This window comes from Chrysemys picta, chromosome 9 (assembly GCF_011386835.1).
Source record: "Chrysemys picta bellii isolate R12L10 chromosome 9, ASM1138683v2, whole genome shotgun sequence".
NCBI classification, from domain to species: Eukaryota; Metazoa; Chordata; order Testudines; family Emydidae; genus Chrysemys; species Chrysemys picta.
In genome coordinates this window covers 29,406,211-29,420,549 of record NC_088799.1, presented here as the reverse complement: position 1 = coordinate 29,420,549, position 14,339 = coordinate 29,406,211, and the positions used below count along the sequence as shown (strand labels likewise).

At 38.9% G+C, this 14,339-nt stretch overlaps 1 long non-coding RNA gene across 1 annotated transcript in view; it reads left to right on the top strand.

The window, feature by feature from the left end:
• The first annotated feature begins 5,858 nt into the window (after positions 1-5,858).
• The window catches only part of LOC135973673 (uncharacterized), a 101,220-nt gene continuing 92,739 nt past the window's right edge, over positions 5,859-14,339 (top strand). The window contains exons 1-2 of the long non-coding RNA XR_010590624.1: positions 5,859-7,081; positions 14,152-14,236. This is a non-coding gene — a long non-coding RNA (uncharacterized LOC135973673). The remainder of the gene's footprint in view (positions 7,082-14,151; positions 14,237-14,339) is intronic.

The following is a 14,339-nucleotide window of genomic DNA, read 5'->3' as shown; positions in this document are numbered from 1 at the left end:
TAAAAAAGGGCTGATATTTATATACCCTCACTACAATGATATCAGCAAAGAAAATTAAAACCAATGAGAAGCAATGGCAACAGCAGTAGAATCTCTTGCAAGTAGAACAGTTAGAAAGACAGATTGGATAGATATATGGTAATGCAGCACCCAAAACCACCCAAGACTAGTGGTAATGTCAGACTCTCTTCCTTTGTGCCTCCCAAAGCTCAGCCATTGTCTTGGGATATTTTTTCCTAATGAAAGAAGCACGAATATAAAGGATGGTGAAAGAATATGTAACAAAGCTTTTATGGACCATAAAGAATGTCTGAGTGGCATTAAATTTGTGAAGCAACAATACAGCCAGAGAATGATCAAAGGCCAGTTTCTGATACCCTTCCATTGAGTATGTTACTCCTAAAGTGGTTCCTACTGATTTTTCACAGGTCTATTCAAGAGGTAAAGGACAATTATCATAAGTAAGAATATCAGAAACTGACCCTGTATTAAGGATCAGGTGACTCTCCATCACTAATATATGTCACACTGGAGAAAAAGATATGCGTTAGCCTACATTTTTACTTATATGCCTCCTCATGTCATTCAGACTCAGCTTGTTCCCTGTGAATTTCCCAGATTACATTTCAACAGTAATTACAAAATAATAATGATCAGGGAATAAACAAAAATATCATTCAAGTAAAGTTATAAATCATGCATTAGTTATACGAGATATGTAACCGTATCTCAAGCCATTCTGGTCTCTCCCATAATCATGTTAAGTGTTGTTTAACTACATACTGGTATAGCAATTAGGATCTGCTGACTATAGTAGGTATTTATGCTTTTATTCTAAATGGGGATTATAAATGATTCGGCTTTTGTCGTACACAATATGCATATTATGGTATGGATATTGTATTACCAATTCGCTGTAACTAAGCACTTCAAAACATTTTGAATCAGTAGACCATAATGGATCCTTTCAAGTTAGTGTTAATGCAGCTGCCATGTACTGAAAAATCCATATGAAATAATGTGCAGAACAGTGTATTTTCAATAAAATATGATGGCTGTTTCAAATGGTTTTCAAATAAACAAAAGCACTAGTCCACCTTACTGACTAATTAGCAGAAAAAATCCAAATTAGAAAAGGAGGTGCCTGTTAACTAGCAGATGTGGGCTGGGTAGCTTGATACCTGCACATTTACCTACAGGGACGATGCTCTGTTTGTCCAAAGAGAGCTTCAATGCGGTTATGGCAAAGCATAGCTGTAGTACATAGCCCCTTTGGGAGCACCAGATGATTCAGCCAAAAACGAGTTAGAAAGTGTTTATAGTGGCTGAAAGGAAATGTGTTTTTTTTTCCAGTGCTGGTTTCAGTACATTCCATCTTTATAAACCGCATGGGTTTGACACATCATCAACATCCTGATGTGTGACACAAGCTGCTATGTCAGTGTTTTATGTGCCATCATAAATGTTGTACTCTCATCAACGAAATAATGATTCAAGCCATGACATTGAAAACATTTGGTTTGTTAAATAATCTAGTTAAAAACAAGTTTGCATGAATGCAGCACAGAGAAGAATTTGGTCCAATGATAATTCACTGTAAATATTTTTATTTCTAAGATTTATACATATATGTATATATTTTTATTTAGCAATAAGTAATTAGACGCACACAGTGAGATTTTCGCCATTTTTAGTGCACTCATTTGTATGGATGTTGTGCCTTTTTCAAGTTGCATGCCAGCCAGAATTTGGCTCAAAATCATTAAGGGCCAAATTTTCAAAGGATATAACACATCTTCCTTCTAAACATCTTTGCACGCATAATTCACTCACACAAAATGTTCACAGAAGCATACAATAATAGAAAGTATGGCTGGAAGGGACTTCAAAAGGTTATCTAGTCCACGCCTCACCCACACCCCTGAGGCAGACTTGAGTATACCTAGACCATCCCTGACAGGTATTTGTCCAGCCTGTTTTTAAAAACCTTCAATGACAGGATTCCATAACCTCCCTAGATAATCTGTTCCAGTGCTTAACTATCCGTATAGTGTAGATAGGGTAGCATGGGCTGTGGTGAGCGGCAGCATGGGCTAGCCATGCTGAGTATACCCCCAGCTCATACTGAGATCCATATTCATAGACACATCCATGCTGACAAATGCCTCTGACAGGCCAGAAAAAATGCACGTTGATTTTTCTGAAAATCTTGAGCTTGCATTTAATTTAAAAGTACCACTGCCAAAGAGCAAGAAGGGTTGTTCTTTTCAACATGCTCATTTATCCCAGCTAAGAAGCTATATTATTTTGCATAATAAGTTCTATATGGGATGATTTAGCTGGGAATTGGTCCTGCTTTGAGCAGGGGGTTGGACTAGATGACCTCTTGAGGTCCCTTCCAACTCTGATATTCTATGATTCTATGATTCATTCCCATAAATTAAAGTTGTTACACAATTTTTAAAACACAGTGAAATGGAAACTGCCATTTCTAATGCTAATTCATTGGCCCTAGCTAGTAGCACTGGACTTAAACAGTATGCACTGGTTCCAGGGTTTCTGATTTCAAGATCTGAAACTAATATAAATGTTCTATTCAGTCTTTTGACACTTTTAAAAATGAGCAAGTCATATGTAAGACTTCCTGGGTCTCTAACTAAAAGATCTATGAAGCCAGCTTGCTGTAGGTAAGTTGGAGCTGTCTTTTCTCATTCCCTAGCTCATATATGTAATGCAAGAACAGACATTACACATGACACTAACATTCCATTATGTTTCACAGCATCATATATTCTTAGCTCCAGCAGTCTGAGGGAAAAAATGACCAGTGGAAATTCAAACTATCCAGTGGACTTAGCCAATAGTTCACTGGATCTCAGCCAGATTTCTTGATTCTCTTCAAAACAGTTGATTTGAAGTCTTTTATATTATTATTTTGAATCTGATTTTGAGTAGGTCAGCATCCAATCAAAATTACAGTTGCAATTATTTAACAAAAAAATTATACTCCACTGAGAAATTTTAGTAGGCCATTTTGAAACATACTTTGAAGACAGTGCTTTCTCTCATAGTATCTTGAAGAATGAATTATTATATCCTTGTCAAATTGTAAATATCATGCTGTTAAAAATATTAGTCACACAGGGGGTTGTTTGACAGTAATGTCACAGTAAAGCTCTCTTGTCTACATGAACATGGATAGCCTGATACTTAATACCATGTATCAGTTGGTATATGGCATCCAGTGGTAAAATCTGAGATATAACTGCACTCAAAGTTTCCTCAGAACATTGGCAATACCCTGCCAATAGATATACTATACATGCCATTTAAGCCAGCTGAGTCGTGCTTTTCCTCTCCCTCCCTCCAGTTTTTCCATTCCCTAAGGGGCAATCCTTTGGAGAACAACCCATTGAAGTCAAAAAGCTATCGCGTAAAAGTGAGGATGAGCAAAAAAGCACATCCAAGGGAAGCAAATTAAGATCTAGACCCTAAGGTTCAGGGGCGTTAAAGAGATTGAGCCAAAGAAATTCTAAAAAGACACTTTTTTACTTTAAAAAATAAGATTAGAAACTGGCTTGTATGAGCCCAACTGTGATTAAAAAAATAAACCTTTTATAGTTAAGACAGGATTTTTTTTTCTTTTTGTTCTTTGACTTTTCCTTGCAGAGAAAGAGGCTATCTTCACTTAATCAGAGCAAAGAAAGAGTGGCTGAGGCAGAAGCAGCATCATGTGGTTGAAGGTCAGGCCAATTTTCACCCATGTGATGCTGCTTTATCACTCATGGAACAAAGATTAAGGCCTTTCTTTTCTTTATCCTTTTGTGCTTTCCCCCATTACTTTAACAGATCTGAACAAATCCCAAACAGTTCATCCAAACGTTCCTTTTAGCTACATTTAGTTCAGATCCTCTAAATTCCACATAAGTCTAAATGCTATACCAAGATGAAGAGACTATAAAACCCACATGTGAACAGAGAATAATGTTATATAAACACACAAAATCACTGCAGAACATGATGACAACTGCATTTTCAGCTGGAAGAACCTAGTCACATCCAGGAATCTGAAATATCAGTATACCAGCTCCTCATTTTTAAAGATGTATATTTCCATGCTGTATCATAATGTTACTTTGGACTGAACAATTATTACACATATTGTTGACGGCCAACAGCTTGTACTGATGTTGTGTCAACTCCAGAAATGGGACAAGAGGTCGTTTTGTTTAAAATACACAAAAAGAATTAACAAAAGTAGATGTTGGCTGTTGGAAAACACTGTGAATATACTTTTCAATTCCCAGGACATCCTTTGGTGAGAGTCAGGCAGTCTCCTCTTAGCTCTCTAACTGTGACTTGTACAACCCTGTATTTGAAGGTATGGTGGTTTGGCACATGGCATCTTTCATTGAAAAATACCAGGAAAAGTATATAAATTATTAGCACTATACTTATTGCATCAAATAATAGCATACTACTATATAATAATAATAATTAATAATGATTTGCACTTATTTAGCAGTTTACAATCATGGATATCCTGGCACTTTTCAAAGGTGAGAAGGTAAATCTCTATTTTAAAAGTTGGGAAAATGAGGTATTAGGATACCAGAATAATAGACTCCTGATAAATAAGATAGATACTAGCTATGTTTATCTCTATTTATGTGCCTAGTTACTTGTATGGACCTCATTATCATGCAATTTGACTGTCTGTTACAGTGACATTCAAAAAGAGACCTCAGACCTCCAGTCATCACTACAAGGCATTTCTCTTCCTTCAACATGGGCTTCCTTTGCACACGAAACATAATTTGTTTTTGAAATGTTTAACACACAATGTCACAAAGAAACATCCAGAAACAAAGAAATTCTATTTAGAAGAATGCTTCAGTTATACTTGCTTGCCTAAGCTTGAAGTATGCCTCTAAAATAGTCTACAAACCAGAGGTGAAATCCTGGCCCCATGGATGTCAATGGGAGGCTTGCCAGTGACCACAATTGGACCAGAATTTGACCACAGCATATTAACAATTATTTTGACTAACAAATGAGCCAAAGAGCTTCAGATGATATATATATAGTTTAAAATGGAGAGAAGAGAGGTGGATTGGGTTGAGTATTTCGAGTGTTGAGCCTATCCATCTCTCTTCCCAATACAGCATAAGACTTGGCCTATTCACATGTATTTTTCTTTGTAGCAGAAGGGGCCCTGGATTTTCATATAGTTTTATATCATTCCTGGATATTACGCTTGACATCCTGGCTCCACTGAAGTCAGTGGCAAAACCACCATTCGCTTCAATGGGATCAGGGTTTCACCCTCTGCCTCCAACAGAAAATATTTCAGGGACAGTTGTTAAATCACCAGATCATTTAAGGTGGTCTGTGGTCACTGATTTACAGGTAGGTTGGGAAATCAATATACTGCCTCTCTCAGTATAAATACTCCTGTCCAAAGGGACATAATGCTAACGAGTAATAGTCAGTCCTTACATTTTCTGAGGACACTATTTTCATAATGTTTATTGTTCAAAATCTTTCCTCATATGAATGTTTTATGATTTCTAATGCGGACAGAAAGTATCCTTATTGTCTCACAAAAGAGAAAGCTTAAATGTTAGAAAGTCTTTGATTTCTATTTTTATTGATATAAGTTTGTAATTTAAGCACATTATTCCTGGCTCCTGTGTTTTACTACACACATTTTCCCTCCTTTGCAGCCTATATGACTTTATGCAGAGGACTCAGCAAACTGAGTAAAGTCTGTCTCAATTAATCTGTGAGTCAGATTGCTCAGTAATAGCTGGGGAAAAAAAAACACTTTTGATTTATCTTGGAAATGAGATATTTCAAACCAACTCCTCCAAAAACTTAATATAACAATATTTAATACTTCTACTTACTCTAGATTTTTGCAACCTTTAATTTGTATTTCTTTTGTTAGTGGATGGTTTATTCTCATTGCCTCAGAGATGGCTGGATCACAAGTTTGTAACAAAAGTCAGAGCTTTCTCACAGCATCTTTCTAAACAGGTAAATCCAACAGAAACCGCGGAGTTTCTGAATACTACTTGGAATCTGCAAACTTTGAATGCCAAAACATGATTCTCTTTGCTTTTTATGGTATCAAAGATTTTTACAACTATCTCCTGTCCATACTGAATAACAAATAGTGGAACACTTCTTAGCTGTTTGGAAGATGTTTATGTGCTCAGTTAGTTCTTCCTGTGCTCTTCCTTCTCTATTGGAGGAATATGAATTTGAGTAAATGCCATGTGACAGTGTGGCTGCTGCAGAATGTATTCATTTTCCTTGAGTAGAAGATCAATTAGTAATTACTTTAGGGCAGTCCTTATAGGCCATCTAGGCTGGCCCTTAATTAAGCAACAAGACATGACAGGCAGTGCATTTCTGGGCAATTTAGCACATCTCTTAGGGAGTGTTTAAGGCATGAGGCCGAAGGTCAAGTGACTTTAACCACCTGAGAAGTGCAAAAATCCCTTAGAAATGCACTGTCTGGAGTGACTTATTGCTGTTATTAAATGGCATTTGTGAATAAAAATAAGAAAATTGTCTGCCCCAGGCATCTAGAAGGCACTATTAACATGGATATGACATTGCTGACAGCTAATCTAAAAGCTCAATTTGTGTCCTGAGCTCTACAACCATTTCATAATACTGTGCATTATTACAAAGACGATTCTATGTTTTTCACACCCATTTTTACCAAAGTTGTCCAGTAGGAATGGGAGAATCTGTTTGACCAAATCTCCAACCCATTTGAACATTTTGGGGTTGAATTGCAGTAATAGATGGTGGAAGTCTTTCCCAGTAGAATAGAGCTGCTCTCCCCTGCCACACAATCCCCTTCCCAGCTGTTCCCAGCCATCCTGAGACTCTGCCCTGTATTCCTCCTCCTCCTCCTCCCAGGCTCAGCTTCTTCCTCTGTCCCCTGTTACTGGGCTCAATATGCCTGGATGTCTCTACATGTCAGTGCTTCCACGATGAAGATATGCACGAGCAACATTTGCATGCAGAGTGAAGTAAACAGTCGATTCCAGGACCTTCATCTTAAGTAAGGATATTTTTCAATATCAATGACAACTTTAAAACTTTTTTGTACTCATTAATAATCTTACACTGAACATGTACAGCAATGCTGCTAAAGTGCTCTTTATTTTGTGAAATATGGAATCTTACAGAACTTACAGAAAATGGATGAGAAATTGAACACCTGCTTTGATATTATCTTTCTTGTGGTTGAATATGTATATTTGTGTTGGTTTGTTGTTGGTTTGGATTTTTGTTTGTTTGTTTGATTGATTGACTTTTTGCCTGTTCTCAGTTTTATCATGTAAGCCCATGGTCAAGGCATAACAAGATAAGAACAGCCATACTGGGTCAGACCAAAGGTCCATCTAGCCAAGTAATCTGTCTTCTGACAGTGGCCAATGCCAGGTGCCCCAGAGGGAATGAACAGAACAGGTAATCACCAAGTGATTCATCCCTTGTTGCCCCTTCCCAACTTCTGGCAAACAGAGGCTAGGGACACCATCCCTGTCCATCCTGGCTAATAGCCATTGACGGACCTATCCTCCATGAACTTATCTAGCTCTTTTTTGAACCCTGTTATAGACTTGCTAAAAAGTCCATTTCCAGAGACCACAGGTTTCTACCTAATGGAAAAAAGACTCTGGCAGATTATTACCTTAGTTGCACTGATGTAAATCCAGAGTAACTTCATCAACTCCCAGGGGAAGCACTGCAGGGCCATGTGTGGATGAATCCTTTGCCCCAGCTCATAGAAACCAGTTCAGTTGTGTACAGGGCCCTCCTCACCTGTAGAGGATTGTGAGGGGATGGTTGTAGGATTTACCATATGACAATATTTTATATATCCCCTTGCAGCACACAAACCAATACCATTAATGAGGGAGTATCTTTCAGCTAGTCCTTTAAGTACAGGTGCAGAATACAAAAGGCATATAGTAATAGACGAGAAAGCCTGGGAAATATTTTGTGACCCCTCTCTCAGAACACTAGTGATCCATATAGCAGTATTAAATCAGTTCCCTTAATGGGCTGAGTGCATTTTACTTTGTGAAGAATGTGCCCCCGCTGGGACTTGAACCAGGAAGCTTCAGATCTAAAAGTAGTCCCTGTCCACTCTAGCTGAAGGAGAATTTCTTAAAATTGGTAATACTAATAATGCTCGCACTTTTTTGTGCACTAGGTGACAAAAGCATCTATTTGCTGCAAAATAACATGTTAAGTCCAAGCAGCACAATGTGAGCCCAAAAGTTCCTTCTCACAGTACAACTTTGAAATAAGCAAATTAAAGCAGCATTCTAACAGCCCTGAGCCTGGTGATACTGTGAACCTCTGTGGGAGATTTTAAGCCAGCACAAAACTTGAGAGTTTTACAAGAATTCAAATAGACATTGAATAAATGCTATTCACAATGTTCAGTTACCAATTAGGAATAAACTTTAGTTTTTGTTTAGCTGACAGAACAAAAGGTTAATCATAAAAATATACCATCACAGAGCCTAATGAAACTAGGATGGATAGGTAGCTTCTCATACACTAGTTCTCACCCTTGGATTGGACCATATCACACTGAGTCTGGAACTTTTCCCTTGTGGTTGCCATCTTGTGCTCCAGAATCTCAATTTTCATTAAAAAATTAACTGAGCCTGACGTTAGTGAAGAAAACTTTTAAAATATGAGCCAACTGCAACTGATGCAATGGTCAATTTCCGGAATGTGCAGACAGCCTGAAATAACAGTCCTGAGAGAAGTATGAACGGCTGTCATTCGTCCCACTGGGGTGTGTTAACTTCAAAGCCTAACAAAGACAACTTACTTGTCAGTTTTGTTAACTATTTCACTGCTGATCAAAGCAGGCAAAAAAGGAGACAAACATTCATTATGAAGCTCTGCACAGTCTACTGTGAATTCTGTCTCAGTCTGGCATTTTATTCGGCTTCACAAGTGGTCAAAGCTTGTGTTGTGGGTGGAGCTTATTGTTACTTCTTAATGACCTCCAACTGGTTCCAACTGCCAAATGTCTGTAGCTTCTGTCCCCATGACTTCACTGCCTGAATTCCTTGGTAGGTTTCTCCCAATCATCTAATATAATGTGACCATGCTACATATTTAGAAATAGCCTCATTTTTTTGGGTGTAGATTCAAAGCTATCTCCCCCCACCATTTTAAATTTGGCCATCTTCCAGCAAACTTTTATTAATTTAAAAAATGTACCGTAACCCCAACAGCTATGATTGGGCAAGAAGACATGCTTTATATATGTTTGCAAGTAGGGAGAGTACAAAATTTCTGTATCATCTTTCTTAAAAAGCACTGAGAGAATACACATATATTCACAAAGATCCATGATGAAAAGACAAATGCACCTACTGTTCAGGACCAGACTGGGCCACAGGGCAACAGACATTTGGCTAGCTGTCCACCTCCCTTCATGGGCTGCAGGACTAGGCTGTTATCCTATCCGCTAGCTGCCAACTTGTGCAGACTGCAGCTCCCAGCAGAAGTAGAGAAGACAGGGAGAAATGGTACCAGAAATAGATCCTACGTGCAACAGGGTAATTCAGCATGGCAGCATCCCCTTTGGTGGCCATGTAGGAACTTTCTTTTACTCTGTTGCAGAATGAGCGTGCACAGGAAGCTGCTTCTCTCCTGGCTGCCAGATCTTGGTCTCCTTTCCACTTCACCACCCAGCGGAGCCCACATGGCTGCTCTTAAGACCTCTATGCCCCTGTCCCTCTATCTTCAACCAGCAGGGCAGCCATTTTTGACATTCAGGCCCTTCCCACCATTGCCTGTATTTGTGACAGTATATGCAAGGGGATGACTGTAGGTGTGTGCTTGTGTGTGTGACTAGAGTTGCCACCTCTGAGATACAAAAAAACCAGGACATCTGGTATGATCTTGAGCCCATTAAAGTGGACAGCTAATAGTGTGTACTGAGAACCCTTAGAGTTTTCCTCAAAAAAGGGACACTCCTGGGAAAATCTGAACAGGTGGCCACCCATGTGTGATAGGTTGATTGTGAGGGTACATAATGTAAACACTTGTAATGAGGTGACTGACTGACACATCACCACATACAGTCTGCCCACAGCCACCACTCCAGCTCAGAGTTCAAGCTGCTTTTGAGAGATAGATAAACATGGAAATAATGGAGATGGATGAGTGGAAGGCTTGAGAACTGTGGAATCAAGATTTGGCAAAGGAAATTCATGAGGAGAGCAGGAAGGGAAACATGATAGAAAGATAGAGGAGATGAGTGTCATAGGGGCTCCTAGCTTGTCTCCTCTAATATAGGGTTAGGGGGAGAGACTAGAAGAGAGATGCAGGGGAAGAGAGATATCAAGAAGAGGGAAGGAAAAAAGATAGTGTAAAGCAATGTGGTCCAGCTGACCTCAGGCCTCATCCACACCACCACTGATTTTACTTGGCCCCTTAATCACAATTATTATTCACTTATTACATTTCAATGTATGCATTAAAAAAACTAATAGGAACAAGGACTGGATGGATGAGGTGGGTATGTCCCGTCCAGTGTTTTACTATCCACCATCCTCTTGCTGATCCCCTTTGAAAAGGCTGCCCGTGCTTGCATTCTCAGCCCTGGTCATTCTTCCCAGTTTTTTCACATGGTTGGGCCTCTGTTGTAAAATTCCTGAGACTCAGCAAATAATGGAAGTTCAGTGCTGCTACATTTCTGCATCCCTATGCTAGGGTCTGTAGCTGCACATGAGTTGGTATTTCCAGCCCTACACTCTCAGCTATGAACTCACCTGCTTTTCTCTTCCAGCTCTGGATGCAGGAAGCATCCAAGGCCCAGAAATGCTGCCTGCAAGTATGCGCAAGATGCAATAACTTTCTTCAACTTGCTACAGCAGAGAGGGATGTTAATACGGCAACTCTTGTCATAAGACAGTTCTCAGTGCTCTCATTAAAGAGCATTGCAAGTGCCTTCATGAATGGTTTAAAATCGGGATATTTACAATTGTTATTGACTTGTTTTCAGTTACAAAGTTTTACAAAGTAAATACTAGCCTTTCAGTGTTTCCACTATCTACACCTGCTCCCTCCATAGGTAAAATGTTGGACTATGCTGCTGTACTGGAATAAAAACTAGAGTATAGAAAAATAAATGCAAATTGAACAAATCTAAAGTGAAAACACTGAAGTGGAGAAAGACATTGACAGTATTTGGGTGAAAGAGGGAAAGAAGTAAGAAACACTAAGGAAACTGGAGAATCACAAGAGAAAATATATAGTAGAAAAGTGAAGAGTAAAATGGGATTAAAGAATAATAAACCACAAGTTAAAGTTTATTTTAGAATAAATATTGAGGAAGGGGTACAAAACAAAACAGAAAATATAGGAGTATATGTGTATTAAATATGCTACAATTAAATTCTCTGTTGGATTATTATGCTTTGTGAAATTAGGCACCATTTTATCTTCATTGAAAACTCGCATCACACATTGCCTGGTTATACTCTTGAGGTGTGACTCATTTCCCACAGCTAACTATTTTGGTCACTATTTAGCTGGCTAGAATCAAACCAATAACCTAGAGGTGAAAGGCTTAATACCCCTTTGTCAGTCCCTTGGACAGCCCGGTTCCTCAGTTCAAATCTCATTCTGTGTTTGAAACAAATACAGGAAAAACAGAGCTATCCTTTATCTCATACAGGATTAGGTGACAAAAGTAGAAAAAAATCATTTATAGTAGTGGGTAAGAAAATCTTGTATGTTAGTAACTTATTTGCAAGTAGCTAGTACAACATCTCTTCACCTAGTATAATACACTGAATTATACAGAAATACCTTACTGCATATGTCCACACATTTTAATAATATAATGCATGCTGGTGGTTATAAAAGGCACATCTGTGCTTCCCTTTGTCCATTATATCCAGTATCCATTATATCCAGGGGGTGAAGCATATGTGACAGGAATGTATGTGTAAGCAATGGTTCAAGGGTGAGCAAGAATGTATTGAAGAAATTAGAGACCACTCAAAAACCCGCTCAGTGTGTGTGTTTCTTTATTCAGTAATTATTTAAATTCATTTTACAGCCATAGCACATAATACTTTTTTGCAGCATCTGCTTAAGATATTAAGGAGAAAATCTGTGGGTCAGATAAAAAACAAGAACTAAAAGAATTGTTGACATGAGCCTTTTACTCAGCAATGTCAAATAGAGATAATTTAGAATGTTTGTTTAACTACCAAGGATTTACACAGCTTTTAAAGAATTCTTTTTGCACAAAACAGCTCTGTAGCTCTTCTGAGTTCAGCACATGTCTATTATTTCTATTACCTTTCTCCCTATCTCTCCTTTCAGGCACTAGCAACCTCCAGGAAAGATTCATTGTAACTGAAGATAGCTTGTTAAAAACAATTTAAAAATACACTGACATTAATGATTTAACTTGTCTTTCTCTAACATATACCAAAAAGCAATAATAGCTATATATGCTCCAAGATATTTCTAAAACAAATTCCCAATGTACCATGCAATACTCTGTTCTCATTAGGGACTGCCTGTTTTAATGATATAACTATTATAAATTTTAATAAAGATCTGCATTTATCAGAAAACGTGGACATCTTGGCCTTTATTTTATTTAGAATTTCAGGAGATATTCCATTGAGGTAACATTTACTTTTGAGGTGTATAATTTGGACTCAACATGCTGTGTGCTGTAATCTTTGATGTTCACCAAGTTTGTTTATGAAGTGAGTTAGAACTTGGAATCTAATATCTTACAGGGAAATTCTTAAACAGACAGGATGTCTCCTTTTTGGTCTCTGTGTGTGCGTGTGCATGTAGTTTTTTTTTTTAATGGTTTCTAAAATGAAATAATATAACCCAAGCCCAATTAATTGTTTAAACAAGTTTGGTTTTTGGCTGGAAAAAAAATTCAAAGTACTTGGAATAGCAAGGTGACCAACTGTTTAATTTCATCTGTATCCTTTTCTAAGGCCTTGGCTACACTTGCAGCTGTACAGCGCTGTGAGGTAAACCTGTCTTCGTACAGCTGCAGTGCAGTGGCGTGGCCACACTTGCAACATTTGCAGCTGTGTTGGGAGCGGTGCATTATGGGCAGCTATCCCAGCATTCATGTGGCTGCAATGTGCTTTTTAAAATGGGGGTGGGATGGGGTGGAGTGTGACAGGGAGTGTGGGGGGAGAGAGAGTGCTTTTTGGAGCATGTCAGCACTCTATTTTGCAAGTTCCGAACTCCCGTCCCCCTGCTCATTCATTCACTCGCTCAAAGCAAACAGCAAACTGTTTGCTTTTTCTCTGTGATAGGAGCTTTGAAACCGGCATTTCCGCATTCCAGCAGCTGGTCACAACAATGGAGAGGATTGGCCACTTGACAAGGTGATCAGTACAGCGCTGCAGGTTGATTCCTGGTACACACTCACAGGGGAGAGTCGTAGACACTCCGCTGTATCTCTTATGCTTCTCGGGGAGGTGGAGTACCTGCAGCGGTGTACCCAGGGAGATACAGCGCTGTACATGCCTTGCCAGTGTAGCCAGTCAGTGAGTTACAGCGCTGTGGGTGGCTTTACAGCGCTGTAACTCGCAAGTGTAAGCAAGGCCTCAGTTGATCCACGAGCTGTATCCTTTTTAGATGATCTCCAAAAAATATGCATCTAATGAAAAGCAACACTAAATAGCAAGGGAATAATGCCACATTATTTTTCTGCATATGGAGTAATCATGTCTCTTTCAATAGATGTCAGGTGAGGCCTCCAAGACCCTCACACCAAAAATACTTGTGACCCCTGGACTCTCTACAGGACTTATTTTATATTTCCTGATTTTTTTCACATGAGATTCAGTGTATACGAGCATATGGAGGAGTTGTTCCTCCTGTCAGCTGCAATTTCAAAGGTGACTTAAATCTTATTAAAATATGTAGAATCTGTTTGACCCACACAAGGTTGTGCTCAGATTCAGCCCTCCTGTGTAATAAGTTTGGGACCAGCTCTGTCCAGCTTACTGACCACCTTATGGAGGCAGAGCAGGTCCCTGGCACAGACAACTACCGTAATTTTCCTTTGACTCTGATTTAGTATTTCATTGTTCCAAGGACAGCTTGATGATGAATGACAATGGGAACCTGCTGGAAGAGGAAACTGACCCAGCCCATGACAGGAGATCTACCCCAGAAAAAGGTAAAGGACATCAGTTTTCAACTGGATCACTTAACTATTGTCACACTTCCAGGAAATGGATAATTGGAATAGAAATAATGCAAGGCTTCTGGTCTGCCTCAAA